This window comes from Borostomias antarcticus (genome assembly GCF_949987555.1).
Source record: "Borostomias antarcticus genome assembly, contig: scaffold_108, whole genome shotgun sequence".
Taxonomy (NCBI): domain Eukaryota; kingdom Metazoa; phylum Chordata; class Actinopteri; order Stomiiformes; family Stomiidae; genus Borostomias; species Borostomias antarcticus.
The window spans coordinates 43,485-62,500 of record NW_028175623.1 but is presented as its reverse complement, the minus strand read 5'-3'; the positions used below and the strand labels follow the sequence as shown (position 1 = coordinate 62,500).

At 48.2% G+C, this 19,016-nt stretch overlaps 1 pseudogene across 1 annotated transcript in view; it reads right to left on the bottom strand.

Moving 5' to 3' along the window:
• LOC311329427 (voltage-dependent T-type calcium channel subunit alpha-1I-like) overlaps positions 1–1,599 on the bottom strand; it is a 160,352-nt pseudogene extending 158,753 nt beyond the window's left edge. The window contains exon 1 of the transcript in view: positions 1,448–1,599. The product of the transcript in view is annotated as a voltage-dependent T-type calcium channel subunit alpha-1I-like (transcript). The remainder of the gene's footprint in view (positions 1–1,447) is intronic.
• Between the last annotated feature and the right edge of the window lie 17,417 nt (positions 1,600–19,016).

Genomic DNA, 19,016 nt, shown 5'->3' with positions numbered 1-19,016 from the left:
ATGATTCATCCCCACACACAGGGCCAGCTAGGTGTGATTCATCCATGATTCATCCCCACACACAGGACAGGCTAGGTGTACATCATCCATGATTCATCCCCACACACAGGACAGGCTAGGTGAACATCATCCATGATTCATCCCCACACACAGGGCCAGCTAGGTGAACATCATCCATGATTCATCCCCCCACACAGGACAGGCTAGGTGAACATCATCCATGATTCATCCCCACACACAGGGCCAGCTAGGTGAACATCATCCATGATTCATCCCCCCACACACAGGGCCAGCTAGGTGTACATCATCCATGATTCATCCCCACACACAGGGCCAGCTAGGTGAACATCATCCATGATTCATCCCCACACACAGGGCCAGCTAGGTGAACATCATCCATGATTCATCCCCCCACACACAGGGCCAGCTAGGTGTACATCATCCATGATTCATCCCCACACACAGGGCCAGCTAGGTGAACATCATCCATGATTCATCCCCACACACAGGGCCAGCTAGGTGTACATCATCCATGATTCATCCCCACACACAGGGCCAGCTAGGTGTACATCATCCATGATTCATCCCCACACACAGGGCCAGCTAGGTGTACATCATCCATGATTCATCCCCACACACAGGGCCAGCTAGGTGTACATCATCCATGATTCATCCCCACACACAGGGCCAGCTAGGTGTACTTCATCCATGATTCATCCCCACACACAGGGCCAGCTAGGTGTACATCATCCATGATTCATCCCCACACACAGGGCCAGCTAGGTGTACATCATCCATGATTCATCCCCACACACAGGGCCAGCTAGGTGTACATCATCCATGATTCATCCCCACACACAGGACCAGCTAGGTGTACATCATCCATGATTCATCCCCTCACACAGGGCCAGCTAGGTGTACATCATCCATGATTCATCCCCTCACACAGGGCCAGCTAGGTGTACATCATCCCCCCCCACACACACAGGGCCTTCATCCCCACACACAGGGCCTTCATCCCCACACACAGGGCCTTCATCCCCACACACACACACAGAACCCAGCTCAGGTGTACTTCATCCCCACACACAGGACCAGCTCGGGTGTTCTTCCCTAGGGGGGCCGGTGGAGGGGTGGGCGAGGGGGTCAAAGGTCACCGGGGTAAAGGATATGGGTTGGAGACCATGCCTATGCACCAGCTACTGGGGAAGGTGGTCTGCTTCAGGGTTAGGGTTAGGGTTAGGGTTAGGGTTAGGGTTAGGGTTAGGGTTAGGGTTAGGGTTAGGGGTCAGAGGTCAGCGGGGTAAAGGATATGGGTTGGAGACCATGCCTATGCACCAGCTCCTGGGGAAGGTGGTCTGCTTCAGGGTTAGGGTTAGGGTTAGGGTTAGGGTTAGGGTTAGGGTTAGGGTTAGGGTTAGGGTTAGGGTTAGGGGTCAGAGGTCACCGGGGTAAAGGATATGGGTTGGAGACCATGCCTATGCACCAGCTCCTGGGGAAGGTCGTCTGCTTCAGGCAGAAGAACACCACGGGCATGAGCTCTGGGTAGGGCACCACCAACACGCTGGTGTCACTGCTGTCATCGTCATCATCATCTTCGTCGTCACCGTCGCACTCCGCCTCCTCCCCCGGGAACGCCACCTCCAGGCACTCCTCCTCCTCCTCCTCCTCTTCGTCCTCAGGGGAGGAATGGAAGACAGAGGGGGAGGGGACGCGGGCCGCCGCCTCCTCCTCCTCCTCCTCCTCCTCCTCCTCCTCCGCAGCGACGGCGACGGCCTCGGAGATAGCCACCCCGGCAGGACCCTCCTCCTCCTCAGTCGTCATGGCAGCAGGTTGGTCTGTGGGTGGGGAGGAACAGAGAATTTAATAAATTGTTATCTATCTATCTATCTATCTATCTATCTATCTATCTATCGGTCTATTTATCTATCACAAGGTCCTCGGTTTGATCCCAGCTCCCGGCCGTGTGCTGAAGTGTACTTGATCAAGACACTGAACCCCTAAATCACTCTCGTGCAGCACGGTGGTGCAGTACCTGGTACTGTCACCTCACAGCTACAAGCTCTCCGGGCCTTTCTGTGTGGGGTTCTGTGTTCTCCCCGTGTTCACAAGGGTTTCCTCCCAAAGAACCCAATAATAGAAAAACACGCAGAAGAACAGATGCTCTTCAGTCCGGTCCCTGACCAAGACCTGGACTGAGCACTTGGACCTGACCAAGACCAAGACCTGACCAAGACCTGGACTGAGCACTTGGACCTGACCAAGACCAAGACCTGACCAAGACCTGGACTGAGCACTTGGACCTGACCAAGACCTGGACCTGACCAGGACCTGGACTGAGCACTCGGACCTGACCAAGACCTGACCAGGACCTGGACTGAGCACTTGGACCTGACCAAGACCTGGACCTGACCAGGACCTGGACTGAGCACTCGGACCTGACCAAGACCTGACCAGGACCTGGACTGAGCACTTGGACCTGACCAAGACCTGACCAGGACCTGGACTGAGCACTCGGACCTGACCAAGACCTGACCAGGACCTGGACTGAGCACTTGGACCTGACCAAGACCTGACCAGGACCTGGACTGAGCACTTGGACCTGACCAAGACCTGACCAGGACCTGGACTGAGCACTTGGACCTGACCAAGACCTGACCAGGACCTGGACTGAGCACTTGGACCTGACCAAGACCAAGACCTGGACTGAGCACTTGGACCTGGTCCCCGGTCTGCCCATGGCTCCTGTCTGCCCATGGCTCCTGTCTGCCCATGGCTCCTGTCTGCCCATGGCTCCTGTCTGCCTGTCACAGCTCACTGGGTGTAATGTGTGCTTCACCGTGTGGCCAATTAAAAACCTGGGGTCCTATAATTAAGAATGACCCATTATCAAGGATTAGAACAAATTAAAGAGCGGTGACACGGCAGGACTGGAGGGGCAACATGAAGAGCCACACACACACACACACGCACACACACACACACCTCTGTATGTTGTCTGGGCCATGAATAATTCAAGCGGGAGAAAGCATGAGAGAGACCGAGGGTTCATTTGCATATTCATGAGTAATTACAGTTCGAGCACCAATCAAGTTTGAATGTTCATGCGCTAAAAAACCCATAAAGCACCACAACCGCCGGCACACGAGACACACGGCAGTCCAGGCGACAGTCATGCCACCGTGAAATTCCCTCATTGGTTTGGATTATGTACGTTTATGATCGCTACTTTACTGCCTGGCAGTAAAAAAGTGATAATTGAATTTGCATAATGTCTGGAAGGCAGCTAGACACCAGCGCCAAGTCCGTTTGGTCCCTTTCTTGTGTGTTTAGTCTGGAAGACGAGGCTGAAGTCAAGTGGGTACATATGGGCGTGAATATTACCACAGGAAGTGGATGGTGTTGTTGTAGAGCTGTACTGTAGCATGTGTTTGACAGGGTTTTCCTGAGAGCAGAGCATCTGGCCATCGTGCCTTTATGTTTATTGGCCGAGGGGCCCGGTTGGTTAGACTCAGACATGCAAGCACGCACACACACACACACTCACTCACACACAGACACACACACACACTCACACACACACACACACACACACACACACACACACACACACACACACACACACACACACACACACACACACACAGGGAAACTGAGGAAGACACACACATTCAATTGTAGTCATACTGTACACTATACAAGAAGGCCACTCACACACACACTCACTCAGGCATACACACATAGGCACGCAGACACAGACAGGCACACACACACATATACAAGTACACACAGACATAAACACTGACAAGCATTAATGATGAGACCAATCGCTGATGACATGTTTACTAGGACCTAATCGAGCCCTGTGCAAAAACATACACACACACACACGCACGCACACATTCACACATTCACACACACACACATGCACGCACACATTCACACACAGAAACACGCACACACACACGTGATTAAACATTCCACAATATTAAATGAGGATGAAGTATTCTTTATTCGCCATGCGGCATGTGACACAAACACTTAACTCAACACGTGGCATGGCCAACACAGGAAACACACATGCATCAGGGTCGCCGATGAGAAGCTGCTCTTAACCCATCCTGTCGTCCTTCCCCCAAGGGCTGCTGGGAGCAGACAGTAGGCAGCGTGCAGGGGCCACACCCAGGGACCAACCAAGCTCCTGTCACACCCAGGGACCACACCCAGGGGCCACACCCAGGGACCAACCAAGCTCCTGTCACACCCAGGGACCACACCCAGGGGCCACACCCAGGGACCAACCAAGCTCCTGTCACACCCAGGGACCACACCCAGGGACCACACCCAGGGACCACACCCAGGGACCACACCCAGGGGTCACACCCAGGGACCAACCAAGCTCCTGTCACACCCAGGGACCAACCAAGCTCCTGTCACACCCAGGGACCAACCAAGCTCCTGTCACACCCAGGGACCAACCAAGCTCCTGTCACACCCAGGGACCAACCAAGCTCCTGTCACACCCAGGGACCACACCCAGGGGCCACACCCAGGGACCAACCAAGCTCCTGTCACACCCAGGGACCAGCCAAGCTCCTGTCACACCCAGGGACCAACCAAGCTCCTGTCACACCCAGGGACCAACCAAGCTCCTGTCAGTCTTCGTCAGGGACGAACAGCGTTAGCGATCTGTTCTTCTGCATGTTTTTAGTATTGGGTTCTTTTGACAATGTCAATGTCATTTTATTTCTATAGAACCAAATCAATATAGCACATAGTGAAAAACATAAGTCAAACAGATTTAATGGAAACAAAGAAAAAAAAATGAAAAAAAAGAGAATAGAAGAACAGTTTAAGATATTAACGGTAAGATGTTAAAGTAAAGCTGTGTAACAGTAAGATATTAAAGTGAAGCTGTGTAACAGTAAGATATTAAAGTAAAGCTGTGTAACAGTAAGATGTTAAAGTAAAGCTATGAGGTACAGTAGAAGCAATATTGGAAAGAGAATATTGATCCCACTTAAAAGTGAAGTCTCAGACATTCTCAGGTCCTCTGGCAGGGTGTTCCAGAGGCTGGCTAACCCTAACCCTAACCCTAACCCTGGCTAACCCTAACCCTGACCCTAACCCTCCCCAGGCCTCTTAGTCCTGACTCTAGGACCTCTTAGTCCTGGCTCTAGGACCTCCCCAGACCTCTTAGTCCTGGCTCTAGGACCTCTTAGTCCTGGCTCTAGGACCTCCCCAGACCTCTTAGTCCTGACTCTAGGACCTCCCCAGACCTCTTAGTCCTGGCTCTAGGACCTCTTAGTCCTGACTCTAGGACCTCCCCAGACCTCTTAGTCCTGGCTCTAGGACCTCTTAGTCCTTCGCTCTAGGACCTCTTAGTCCTGACTCTAGGACCTCCCCAGGCCTCTTAGTCCTGACTCTAGGACCTCCCTCTTAGTCCTGGCTCTAGGACCTCCCCATGCCTCTTAGTCCTGACTCTAGGACCTCCCCAGACCTCTTAGTCCTGGCTCTAGGAACCATTACAAGCTCAGTGCCAGAGGACCTGAAAAGCATGTATACATGTATTTAGGTGCTTGATTGTTTATTGATTTATAGACTAATAAAATCATATTAAAATCTATTCTAAAACAGACAGGTAGTCAGTGTAGTGATTTCAAAACTGGTATGATGTGAACCCTCCTTCTGGTCTTCTTAAGAACACGTGCATTTTGAGTGCTGGAGTTAATCACTTTTGGGGAAGGGGGGGGCAGAAAGGAGAGCGTTAAAATAATCCAACCTGCTTGTAATAAATATATTATTAGTCTTTCAGTATCGGTCTGGGAGAGAAAAGGTTTCACCTTGGCAATGTTTCTTAGGTGATACAATTTTAAAACTTTGTATGGGCCCCAAAGCGAAGTTATTAAGTGCACCGATAGTCCTTTTAGTCCCTTTAGTCCCTTTAGTACCTTTAGTCCCTTTAGTCCCTTTAGTGCCTTTAGTCCCTTTAGTGCCTTTAGTCCCTTTAGTCCCTTTAGTCCCTTCTCACCCTTTTCAACACTCATCAATCCTTCATGGTGGTTTAACTGGAGGACGTTCTGTGACACCCACACATTTATGTCAGCAATGCATTCTATCAAACGGTCAACTGAACTGTAGTCAAAGGCTGTCCCAGAAATGTAGAGCTGGGTGTCATCAGTATAGCTACAGTCATCCCAACTCAATACTTCAGTATAGCTACAGTCATCCCAACTCAATACTTCAGTATAGCTACAGTCATCCCAACTCAATACTTCAGTATAGCTACAGTCATCCCAACTCAATACTTCAGTATAGCTGCAGTCATCCCAACTCAATACTTCAGTATAGCTACAGTCATCCCAACTCAATACTTCAGTATAGCTACAGTCATCCCAACTCAATACTTCAGAATAGCTGCAGTCATCCCAACTCCAATACTTCGCCGTACCCCGTGGGGAGAGCAGCAACGACAACGACAGCGGCGGGGAAATAATATTACAACCCGCAACCACAAGGGGCAGTAGAGCCCTGCTACAGGGTAGTAGGCTACCAGGCTTCTCTGACAAGCTGGTTGACGTTGCTTATAGCCTAATATAGGCTACGTTTCTCAGTTTGACCGGTCTGAATTAAAAACTGCTGTTTTGGATTAGCTACAGCAGAGACAGTAGCCGATAAAATTGGTTATTTGAGAGGCTATCATTTTACCAACTGAATGGGCTTCATTCATTATTTAGATTCAAACCCTGAAAAACAAAAATCCCACATTTTCAACCCCAATTTTCAACGATGCAGTCAGAGTAACGACATATACAATCAATAAATAGCACTAAACCAGTGAGGACTAGGCCTATTTCATTTCAACCCATATTTACCAACTCATGATACATTGATTCAATTAATTCAATTAAGTGGTGCAATCACTAGTGCAGCAGACTTGTAACATGAGGCTTGCATGTTCAACCCCGTCCTACTTTTGAGGGTAACTTTACAATTCTATTAAATCATTAAGTTAAGACATATTATTTTATGTTATTTGTATTATTATTATTATTATTGCATTACTTTCATTATAACAAAGTAACAATAACGGTACAGAAGTCTATTCCTCAAGGTCTGTAGCTGTGCACTTCATAAAATAGTTGATGTCCTATCTATAGGAAAACTATATCTTTATCCTATCTATCTATAGGAAAACTATATCTTTATACTGTAGCTATTCCTAAACTCATGGTTGTGAAAATAACCCTGCAATGTTTGAGACCAATGTAATTCCAAAATACATAATGTAGCCTATTTGTTTCAATGCATATTTTGCTTATCGAAATAAATATATAATATTTCAAAAGTAAAAATCAATGCCATCAGAGAAATATAGGCCCTATTTTTTAACAATGAAAGTAATTCAGAACATAATGGGAGTAGTCAGGGTTGAGCCTCATATTGGGTTATATATCTATTATATCTACTATATTACAACTATGTGACAAAAAACTTGACTTGCATACTTGGTCCTCTGTTTTTTTCTTCACTACACAAATGTTATTATAACCTACAATTCGCATAACTGGCAAATTCCTTTTCATAGCAAATTGTTGTTACTCACAGTCGTGGAGGCAAGAAGACATAACAACAGACTACTGTTTGAAAAATCAAGACATTTATTTTGTGTAATTTTCCATCCAAATACACTGTAGCAGTAATACTGGTGAATTAGCCTAAACCGACAGTAGACCTAGTTCCTCTTGCGTGCGGCAGGTCTTCGGGATCTGAGGTGAGCGCAACTGCTCATTAATTCTATCTCTCAGCCTCTTCATGTCTGCTTTGCGTCTAATGTCTGGATACTGCTGGCACATATTCTCTCAGGGTCTGTGGCAAGCCATGCTTTCCCCGTGACCCATCCCAGTTCCTTTCCATCTCCCAGTCCCGGTAAAGCGAAGCTTTGAAAACAAGGCACCTGTACCGGTCTGGACGACCCTGGCTGTCTACCATGAGGAATGGGGATGTCAGGGTGAAGTGTGGAGGGCAGTGTGTCCGGGTCTCTGGGTGGGTCAGGACAGGCCTACGTGGTGTCATGGTCTCTAGGACAGGCCTACGTGGTGTCATGGTCTCTAGGACAGGCCTACGTGGTGTCATGGTCTCTAGGACGGGTCTACGTGGCGTCATGGTCTCTAGGACAGGCCTACGTGGTGTCATGGTCTCTAGGACAGGTCTACGTGGTGTCATGGTCTCTGGGTGGGTCAGGACAGGCCTACGTGGTGTCATGGTCTCTAGGACAGGCCTACGTGGTGTCATGGTCTCTAGGACAGGCCTACGTGGTGTCATGGTCTCTAGGACGGGTCTACGTGGCGTCATGGTCTCTAGGACGGGTCTACGTGGTGTCATGGTCTCTGGGTGGGTCAGGACAGGCCTACGTGGTGTCATGGTCTCTAGGACGGGTCTACGTGGTGTCATGGTCTCTGGGTGGGTCAGGACAGGTCTACGTGGTGTCATGGTCTCTGGGTGGGTCAGGACAGGCCTACGTGATGTCATGGTCTCTAGGACGGGTCTACGTGGTGTCATGGTCTCTAGGACAGGCCTACGTGGTGTCATGGTCTCTAGGACAGGTCTACGTGGTGTCATGGTCTCTGGGTGGGTCAGGACAGGCCTACGTGGTGTCATGGTCTCTGGGTGTGTCAGGACAGGCCTACGTGGTGTCATGGTCTCTGGGTGGCTCAGGACAGGTCTACGTGGTGTCATGGTCTCTAGGACAGGCCTACGTGGTGTCATGGTCTCTAGGACGGGTCTACGTGGTGTCATGGTCTCTAGGACAGGCCTACGTGGTGTCATGGTCTCTAGGACAGGCCTACGTGGTGTCATGGTCTCTGGGTGAGCTCAGGACAGGCCTACGTGGTGTCATGGTCTCTAGGAAAGGCCTACGTGGTGTCATGGTCTCTGGGACGGGTCTACGTGGTGTCATGGTCTCTGGGACGGGTCTACGTGGTGTCATGGTCTCTGGGTGGGTCAGGACAGGCCTACGTGGTGTCATGGTCTCTAGGACAGGCCTACGTGGTGTCATGGTCTCTAGGACGGGTCTACGTGGTGTCATGGTCTCTGGGTGGGTCAGGACAGGCCTACGTGGTGTCATGGTCTCTGGGTGGGTCAGGACAGGCCTACGTGGTGTCATGGTCTCTGGGTGGGTCAGGACAGGCCTACATGGCGTCACGCCAGTGAGGCTGGGGGTCCTGGCCAGTGTGTCCAGCGTTCCAGGTCGTCTCAGGGCAGGCCTACTTTACGTGGAGTGACGGTGGTGGGGGTCCCAGGCAGGGGCAGTGTGTGTGGATCTCTGGGGGTGGGGGGCCCAGGCAGGGGCAGTGTGTGTGGATCTCTGGGGGTGGGGGTCCCAGGCAGGGGCAGTGTGTGTGGATCTCTGGGGGTGGGGGTCCCAGGCAGGGGCAGTGTGTGTGGATCTCTGGGGGTGGGGGGCCCAGGCAGGGGCAGTGTGTGTGGATCTCTGGGGGTGGGGGTCCCAGGCAGGGGCAGTGTGTGTGGATCTCTGGGGGTGGGGAGCCCAGGCAGGGGCAGTGTGTGTGGATCTCTGGGGGTGGGGGTCCCAGGCAGGGGCAGTGTGTGTGGATCTCTGGGGGTGGGGGGCCCAGGCAGGGGCAGTGTGTGTGGATCTCTGGGGGTGGGGGGCCCAGGCAGGGGCAGTGTGTGTGGATCTCTGGGGGTGGGGGTCAGTGTGTTCTCTAAACCAGCAGGTTTTGTATGGGCGTGGCGTCTGCTCCTCTCATATGCCTCCTCACAGGAAGTGCCCATAACCAGAATGATATCACTGTTGTGATTGGTCGAGGAAACATTGTATTTTCAGGAGAGATAGACACACATCACTTAATTGGCTGAAGGGGGTGGGGGGTGGCTGTGGTTCTGCTGTGGTTCTGCTGGCCTCAGTGGGCTGCTGTGGTTCTGCTGTGGTTCTGCTGGCCTCAGTGGGCTGCTGTGGTTCTGCTGTGGTTCTGCTGGCCTCAGTGGGCTGCTGGGGTTCTGCTGTGGTTCTGCTGGCCTCAGTGAGCTGCTGGGGTTCTGCTGCTGGCCTCAGTGGGCTGCTGTGGTTCTGCTGTGGTTCTGCTGGCCTCAGTGGGCTGCTGTGGTTCTGCTGTGGTTCTGCTGGCCTCAGTGGGCTGCTGTGGTTCTGCTGTGGTTCTGCTGTGGGTCTGCTAGCCTCAGTGGGCTGCTATGGTTCTGCTGGCCTCAGTGGGCTGCTGTGGTTCTGCTGTGGTTCTGCTGGCCTCAGTGGGCTGCTGGGGTTCTGCTGTGGTTCTGCTGGCCTCAGTGGGCTGCTGTGGTTCTGCTGGTCTCAGTGGGCTGCTGTGGTTCTGTTGTGGTTCTGCTGGCCTCAGTGGGCTGCTGTGGTTCTGCTGTGGTTCTGTTGTGGTTCTGCTGGCCTCAGTGGGCTGCTGTGGTTCTGTTGTGGTTCTGCTGTGGTTCTGCTGGCCTCAGTGGGCTGCTGTGGTTCTGCTGCTGGCCTCAGTGGGCTGCTGTGGTTCTGCTGTGGTTCTGCTGGCCTCAGTGGGCTGCTGTGGTTCTGCTGTGGTTCTGCTGTGGGTCTGCTAGCCTCAGTGGGCTGCTGTGGTTCTGCTGTGGTTCTGCTGGCCTCAGTGGGCTGCTGTGGTTCTGCTGTGGTTCTGCTGGTCTCAGTGGGCTGCTGTGGTTCTGTTGTGGTTCTGCTGGCCTCAGTGGGCTGCTGTGGTTCTGTTGTGGTTCTGCTGGTCTCAGTGGGCTGCTGTGGTTCTGTTGTGGTTCTGCTGGCCTCAGTGGGCTGCTGTGGTTCTGCTGTGGTTCTGTTGTGGTTCTGCTGGCCTCAGTGGGCTGCTGTGGTTCTGTTGTGGTTCTGCTGTGGTTCTGCTGGCCTCAGTGGGCTGCTGTGGTTCTGGCGCTGTTTGGCGCGTTGCTTTCTCAGTGCTGTAGGGGGCTGGCTGCGCTGGCTCTGTTACAAACACACAGAGCGTTGAGGTTAATAAGCAGTAAGCCACTGTTACAGTTGACTGAATAAAAAATACCACAACAGAGAGTTGAGAGATGCCACCGCTCCTGACTTACCATCTTCTTAGGAGCGCTGCGTGTCCTGGCCTGCGTGTCCTGGCCTGCGTGTCCTGGCCTGCCTGTCCTGGCCTGCGTGTCCTGGCCTGCGTGTCCTGGCCTGCGTGTCCTGGCCTGCGTGTCCTGGCCTGCCTGTCCTGGCCTGCGTGTCCTGAACTGCGTGTCCTGGCCTGCGTGTCCTGGCCTGCGTGTCCTGGCCTGCGTGTCCTGGCCTGCGTGTCCTGTCCTGCCTGTCCTGGCCTGCGTGTCCTGGCCTGCGTGTCCTCGCCTGCCAAACTCTGGAGAACTTGTTTACGTTCATCTTTTAGGATTTCAGCAGGTGAAGTGAAACACTGGTGCGTTGAGAGTATTCGGTGGCTTTTATTAATGGATGGATGTCTTGTCTATAGGAAAATGCCTATATTATTTCTCTGTATTCTCTATTCTCTTTGTTAATGTAGCCTAACTATTCAGTTCTATCTCCCACGGTTGGTCTGCATTTGAATTAATAGTTTCTCTATCCAACTCGGCTGGAATATTGGAGCAGATTGGCAGGTTAACACTTAAACTTGGTCTGGTAGCACAGGAGGTTTAATTGGCCTAATTTTCGAAGAGAGTAGTCTAGTAGAACGAGAGAAACAGCAGGAGCCTGGTTAGTTTGAAGTGAGTAGTCTAGTAGAATGAGAGAAACAGCAGTAGTCTGGTTAGTTCTAGAGAGTAGTCTAGTAGAATGAGAGAAGCAGCAGTAGCCTGGTTAGTTCTAGAGAGTAGTCTAGTAGAATGAGAGAAGCAGCAGTAGCCTGGTTAGTTCTAGAGAGTAGTCTAGTAGAATGAGAGAAGCAGCAGTAGTCTGGTTAGTTCTAGAGAGTAGTCTAGTAGAACGAGAGAAACAGCAGTAGTCTGGTTAGTTCTAGAGAGTAGTCTAGTAGAAGGAGAGAAACAGCAGTAGCCTGGTTAGTTCTAGAGAGTAGCCTAGTAGAATGAGAGAAACAGCAGTAGCCTGGTTAGTTCTAGTGAGTAGTCTAGTAGAATGAGAGAAACAGCAGTAGCCTGGTTAGTTCTAGAGAGTAGTCTAGTAGAAGGAGAGAAGCAGCAGTAGCCTGGTTAGTTCTAGAGAGTAGTCTAGTAGAATGAGAGAAACAGCAGTAGCCTGGTTAGTTTGAAGAGAGTAGTCTAGTAGAATGAGAGAAACAGCAGTAGCCTGGTTAGTTCTAGAGAGTAGTCTAGTAGAATGAGAGAAACAGCAGTAGCCTGGTTAGTTCTAGAGAGTAGTCTAGTAGAAGGAGAGAAACAGCAGTAGCCTGGTTAGTTCTAGAGAGTAGTCTAGTAGAAGGGTTAGTTCTAGAGAGTAGTCTAGTAGAAGGAGAGAAACAGCAGTAGCCTGGTTAGTTCTAGAGAGTAGTCTAGTAGCCTGGTTAGTTCTAGAGAGTAGTCTAGTAGAATGAGAGAAACAGCAGTAGCCTGGTTAGTTCTAGAGAGTAGTCTAGTAGAAGGTGAGAAACAGCAGTAGCCTGGTTAGTTCTAGAGAGTAGTCTAGTAGAATGAGAGAAGCAGCAGTAGCCTGGTTAGTTCTAGAGAGTAGTCTAGTAGAAGGAGAGAAGCAGCAGTAGCCTGGTTAGTTCTAGAGAGTAGTCTAGTAGAAGGAGAGAAACAGCAGTAGCCTGGTTAGTTCTAGAGAGTAGTCTAGTAGAATGAGAGAAGCAGCAGTAGCCTGGTTAGTTCTAGAGAGTAGTCTAGTAGCCTGGTTAGTTCTAGAGAGTAGTCTAGTAGAATGAGAGAAACAGCAGTAGCCTGGTTAGTTCTAGAGAGTAGTCTAGTAGAATGAGAGAAACAGCAGTAGCCTGGTTAGTTTGAAGAGAGTAGTCTAGTAGCCTGGTTAGTTCTAGAGAGTAGTCTAGTAGAATGAGAGAAACAGCAGTAGCCTGGTTAGTTCTAGAGAGTAGTCTAGTAGAATGAGAGAAGCAGCAGTAGCCTGGTTAGTTCTAGAGAGTAGTCTAGTAGCCTGGTTAGTTCTAGAGAGTAGTCTAGTAGAATGAGAGAAACAGCAGTAGCCTGGTTAGTTCTAGAGAGTAGTCTAGTAGAATGAGAGAAACAGCAGTAGCCTGGTTAGTTCTAGAGAGTAGTCTAGTAGAATGAGAGAAACAGCAGTAGCCTGGTTAGTTCTAGAGAGTAGTCTAGTAGAATGAGAGAAACAGCAGTAGCCTGGTTAGTTCTAGAGAGTAGTCTAGTAGAATGAGAGAAACAGCAGTAGCCTGGTTAGTTCTAGAGAGTAGTCTAGTAGAATGAGAGAAACAGCAGTAGCCTGGTTAGTTCTAGAGAGTAGTCTAGTAGAACGAGAGAAACAGCAGTAGCCTGGTTAGTTCTAGAGAGTAGTCTAGTAGAAGGAGAGAAACAGCAGTAGTCTGGTTAGTTTGAAGAGAGTAGTCTAGTAGAATGAGAGAAGCAGCAGTAGCCTGGTTAGTTCTAGAGAGTAGCCTAGTATAAGGAGAGAAACAGCAGTAGCCTGGTTAGTTTGAAGAGAGTAGTCTAGTAGAATGAGAGAAACAGCAGTAGCCTGGTTAGTTCTAGAGAGTAGTCTAGTAGAATGAGAGAAGCAGCAGTAGTCTGGTTAGTTCTAGAGAGTAGTCTAGTAGAAGGAGAGAAGCAGCAGTAGCCTGGTTAGTTCTAGAGAGTAGTCTAGTAGAACGAGAGAAACAGCAGTAGTCTGGTTAGTTCTAGAGAGTAGTCTAGTAGAATGAGAGAAACAGCAGTAGCCTGGTTAGTTCTAGAGAGTAGTCTAGTAGAATGAGAGAAACAGCAGTAGTCTGGTTAGTTCTAGAGAGTAGTCTAGTAGAATGAGAGAAACAGCAGTAGCCTGGTTAGTTCTAGAGAGTAGTCTAGTAGAATGAGAGAAACAGCAGTAGCCTGGTTAGTTCTAGAGAGTAGTCTAGTAGAATGAGAGAAGCAGCAGTAGCCTGGTTAGTTCTAGAGAGTAGTCTAGTAGAATGAGAGAAGCAGCAGTAGCCTGGTTAGTTTGAAGAGAGTAGTCTAGTAGAAGGAGAGAAACAGCAGTAGCCTGGTTAGTTCTAGAGAGTAGTCTAGTAGAATGAGAGAAACAGCAGTAGCCTGGTTAGTTCTAGAGAGTAGTCTAGTAGAATGAGAGAAGCAGCAGTAGCCTGGTTAGTTTGAAGAGAGTAGTCTAGTAGAATGAGAGAAGCAGCAGTAGCCTGGTTAGTTCTAGAGAGTAGTCTAGTAGAATGAGAGAAGCAGCAGTAGCCTGGTTAGTTCTAGAGAGTAGTCTAGTAGAATGAGAGAAACAGCAGTAGTCTGGTTAGTTCTAGAGAGTAGTCTAGTAGAAGGAGAGAAACAGCAGTAGCCTGGTTAGTTCTAGAGAGTAGTCAAGTAGAATGAGAGAAACAGCAGTAGCCTGGTTAGTTCTAGAGAGTAGTCTAGTAGAATGAGAGAAACAGCAGTAGCCTGGTTAGTTCTAGAGAGTAGTCTAGTAGAATGAGAGAAACAGCAGTAGCCTGGTTAGTTCTAGAGAGTAGTCAAGTAGAATGAGAGAAACAGCAGTAGCCTGGTTAGTTCTAGAGAGTAGTCTAGTAGAAGGAGAGAAACAGCAGTAGCCTGGTTAGTTCTAGAGAGTAGTCTAGTAGAAGGAGAGAAACAGCAGTAGCCTGGTTAGTTCTAGAGAGTAGTCTAGTAGAATGAGAGAAGCAGCAGTAGCCTGGTTAGTTCTAGAGAGTAGTCTAGTAGAATGAGAGAAGCAGCAGTAGCCTGGTTAGTTCTAGAGAGTAGTCTAGTAGAATGAGAGAAACAGCAGTAGCCTGGTTAGTTCTAGAGAGTAGTCTAGTAGAAGGAGAGAAACAGCAGTAGCCTGGTTAGTTCTAGAGAGTAGTCTAGTAGAAGGAGAGAAGCAGCAGTAGCCTGGTTAGTTCTAGAGAGTAGTCTAGTAGAATGAGAGAAACAGCAGTAGTCTGGTTAGTTCTAGAGAGTAGTCTAGTAGAAGGAGAGAAACAGCAGTAGCCTGGTTAGTTCTAGAGAGTAGTCTAGTAGAATGAGAGAAACAGCAGTAGCCTGGTTAGTTCTAGAGAGTAGTCTAGTAGAATGAGAGAAACAGCAGTAGCCTGGTTATTTTGAAGAGAGTAGTCTAGTAGAATGAGAGAAACAGCAGTAGCCTGGTTAGTTCTAGAGAGTAGTCTAGTAGAATGAGAGAAACAGCAGTAGCCTGGTTAGTTCTAGAGAGTAGTCTAGTAGAATGAGAGAAACAGCAGTAGCCTGGTTAGTTCTAGAGAGTAGTCTAGTAGAATGAGAGAAACAGCAGTAGCCTGGTTAGTTCTAGAGAGTAGTCTAGTAGAATGAGAGAAACAGCAGTAGCCTGGTTAGTTCTAGAGAGTAGTCTAGTAGAATGAGAGTAACAGCAGTAGCCTGGTTAGTTCTAGAGAGTAGTCTAGTAGAATGAGAGAAACAGCAGTAGCCTGGTTAGTTCTAGAGAGTAGTCTAGTAGAATGAGAGAAGCAGCAGTAGCCTGGTTAGTTCTAGAGAGTAGTCTAGTAGAATGAGAGAAGCAGCAGTAGTCTGGTTAGTTCTAGAGAGTAGTCTAGTAGAATGAGAGAAACAGCAGTAGTCTGGTTAGTTCTAGAGAGTAGTCTAGTAGAATGAGAGTAACAGCAGTAGCCTGGTTAGTTCTAGAGAGTAGTCTAGTAGAAGGAGAGAAACAGCAGTAGCCTGGTTAGTTCTAGTGAGTAGTCTAGTAGAATGAGAGAAACAGCAGTAGCCTGGTTAGTTTGAAGAGAGTAGTCTAGTAGAATGAGAGAAACAGCAGTAGCCTGGTTAGTTTGAAGTGAGTAGTCTAGTAGCCTGGTTAGTTTGAAGTGAGTAGTCTAGTAGCCTGGTTAGTTTGAAGAGAGTAGTCTAGTAGAAGGAGAGAAACAGCAGTAGCCTGGTTAGTTCTAGAGAGTAGTCTAGTAGAATGAGAGAAACAGCAGTAGCCTGGTTAGTTCTAGAGAGTAGTCTAGTAGAATGAGAGAAACAGCAGTAGCCTGGTTAGTTTGAAGAGAGTAGTCTAGTAGAATGAGAGAAACAGCAGTAGTCTGGTTAGTTCTAGAGAGTAGTCTAGTAGAAGGAGAGAAACAGCAGTAGCCTGGTTAGTTCTAGAGAGTAGTCTAGTAGAACGAGAGAAACAGCAGTAGCCTGGTTAGTTCTAGAGAGTAGTCTAGTAGAAGGAGAGAAACAGCAGTAGCCTGGTTAGTTCTAGAGAGTAGTCTAGTAGAATGAGAGAAACAGCAGTAGCCTGGTTAGTTTGAAGTGAGTAGTCTAGTAGCCTGGTTAGTTTGAAGAGAGTAGTCTAGTAGAATGAGAGAAACAGCAGCAGCCTGGTTAGTTTGAAGTGAGTAGTCTAGTAGCCTGGTTAGTTTGAAGTGAGTAGTCTAGTAGCCTGGTTAGTTTGAAGAGAGTAGTCTAGTAGAATGAGAGAAACAGCAGTAGCCTGGTTAGTTTGAAGTGAGTAGTCTAGTAGAATGAGAGAAACAGCAGTAGCCTGGTTAGTTCTAGAGAGTAGTCTAGTAGAATGAGAGAAACAGCAGTAGCCTGGTTAGTTCTAGAGAGTAGTCTAGTAGAATGAGAGAAACAGCAGTAGTCTGGTTAGTTCTAGAGAGTAGTCTAGTAGAATGAGAGAAACAGCAGTAGCCTGGTTAGTTTGAAGCGAGTAGTCTAGTAGCCTGGTTAGTTTGAAGTGAGTAGTCTAGTAGCCTGGTTAGTTTGAAGTGAGTAGTCTAGTAGCCTGGTTAGTTCTAGAGAGTAGTCTAGTAGAATGAGAGAAACAGCAGTAGCCTGGTTAGTTTGAAGTGAGTAGTCTAGTAGCCTGGTTAGTTTGAAGTGAGTAGTCTAGTAGAATGAGAGAAACAGCAGTAGCCTGGTTAGTTTGAAGTGAGTAGTCTAGTAGAATGAGAGAAACAGCAGTAGTCTGGTTAGTTCTAGAGAGTAGTCTAGTAGAATGAGAGAAACAGCAGTAGCCTGGTTAGTTTGAAGCGAGTAGTCTAGTAGCCTGGTTAGTTTGAAGCGAGTAGTCTAGTAGCCTGGTTAGTTTGAAGCGAGTAGTCTAGTAGAAGGAGAGAAACAGCAGGAGCCTGGTTAGTTTGCTTTAGCTGCAGTGGACGGAGGAGGTTGAGAGGAATAATATCAGGCCAGCATAATCAATTTGTTGGCAATTTGTTTTGACAACTAGACAGTTGATGTTGCACAGTGTGCAGTACATTCCCTTCATGGCGAGTTGCTATTGAAATCAGGACTGGCATCAATCAATCAAACTATCAAAAACAGGGTTTCCATCCACCTCTTAAAATTCGCATTTTCCCAAATTGCGGAAAAAAAACTTGAATGGAAACGCCAGAAATTCGAAAAAAGGCTGAAATATCTCAAAAATGTTTTTACGCTCGGAGGAGGTGGAAAGGTCAGCGTATCGATAGTAGGAAAATGCGACTTTTTGCAATGGAAACAGATTTTGTGAATAAACGATGAAGTTCCAGCTATTTCCGACAGTAGCTACTCTGGTCATTGCATTTACTCTTTCTCCTCTCTGCATCAAGACGATGATGTAAGCTGACAAAACTTAGTTCTCCCAAGAGCCATCAAGTTTACAAAGAATCTCTCCATCTCGTCGTAGTTCAGTACAGACCTGTGAGTTGACCAAAAAGTTGTTGACATGAGACGCTCTCTTAACACTACAAAGACTTCCATTGGACAATTGTGGGTTTTCATTTGCACATAACAAGGCTATATTTTAATAAAACATTCAAGTCCGCCAGTCAATGACTTTTCCTAAAATGGTGTTCTGTTGCACCCCCTATTGTTAAATATATTCAAGATCATTCAAAAAATATTGTGTATGTTTTTCATTTATACCTATATCGGCCGCCAGCTGTTCAATGAACGGCTAAAGGGAATGCGCAGTTTTGCGCAATGTAGGCTATTATAAATAAGTATTATTCATTGGGGGAGCTTGGACTCGCTGGGGACTGGTGGAGAGACGCAGAGCCTCCCCAGACGCGACTTCATCCTCCAGTTGGCTGAAGAGCTGCGCACTCTGGCGTCCAAACAGCCACCGGCGGCGCCCCTCGCAGTGTCCACAGAAGAACACCCCCCCCAAAAATACCTGCATGGTGAAGACAAGCTGCAGCAAGAACAGAACTGTCTACCAATGCATTAAGTGCACCATAGCTGTCTGTGGCAGTTGCACTGCCAAGGTGCAGAGGATATGTGCAAAGTGTATTTGAGCTGCCGCCTCAACCGTGCGTAAGAGCAGAGTGCATCAACTCGTGTATAGCTACAACTAGTAGCCCATAGCCAATAAAACGGCTTATTGTTTTATTCATATATCAACTAAATAATTAGATAATTATTATTCATATATCAACTAGATAAATTGATAATTATTAATTTCATTAGATAATTATTAAAGGGCAATGCTCGTTTTTGACAACCTGGACCTTATTTACGACATATTATAAGAAGTTTGACTCACCGAGATCACTTTGGTGTAGTTCGGAGGCCTACATTCTCTGCGCTACGATCAGATTGTTGCTGACGAATGACGACGACAATATTCTCGGCACCAACAACGATCGTAGCGCAGAGAATGTGAGCCGGAGAATAGCCAGTCTGCGCGCTGGCCTGTGCGCATGCGTGCTGGAGCAAGTGGGGAAAGGCGTGTAAAGATCATATTACAGAGGCTAAAGACCCCGTATTTGAAAATCGAAACAATGCCTCGCGTTGAGGAATCTCAACTGTCGATTCATCCAATCTGATTGATGAAAACAACCGTTTAGCGGCCGAAAATAGATTTTGAGAAACTGCCTTCTCGGTGCCCCGATCACCGTCATTACATGGATATACTGGCTCGCGCTGGATTTTAAATTTCTTCTACAGGCCTCCGAACTACACCAAAGTGATCTCGGTGAGTCAAACTTCTTATAATATGT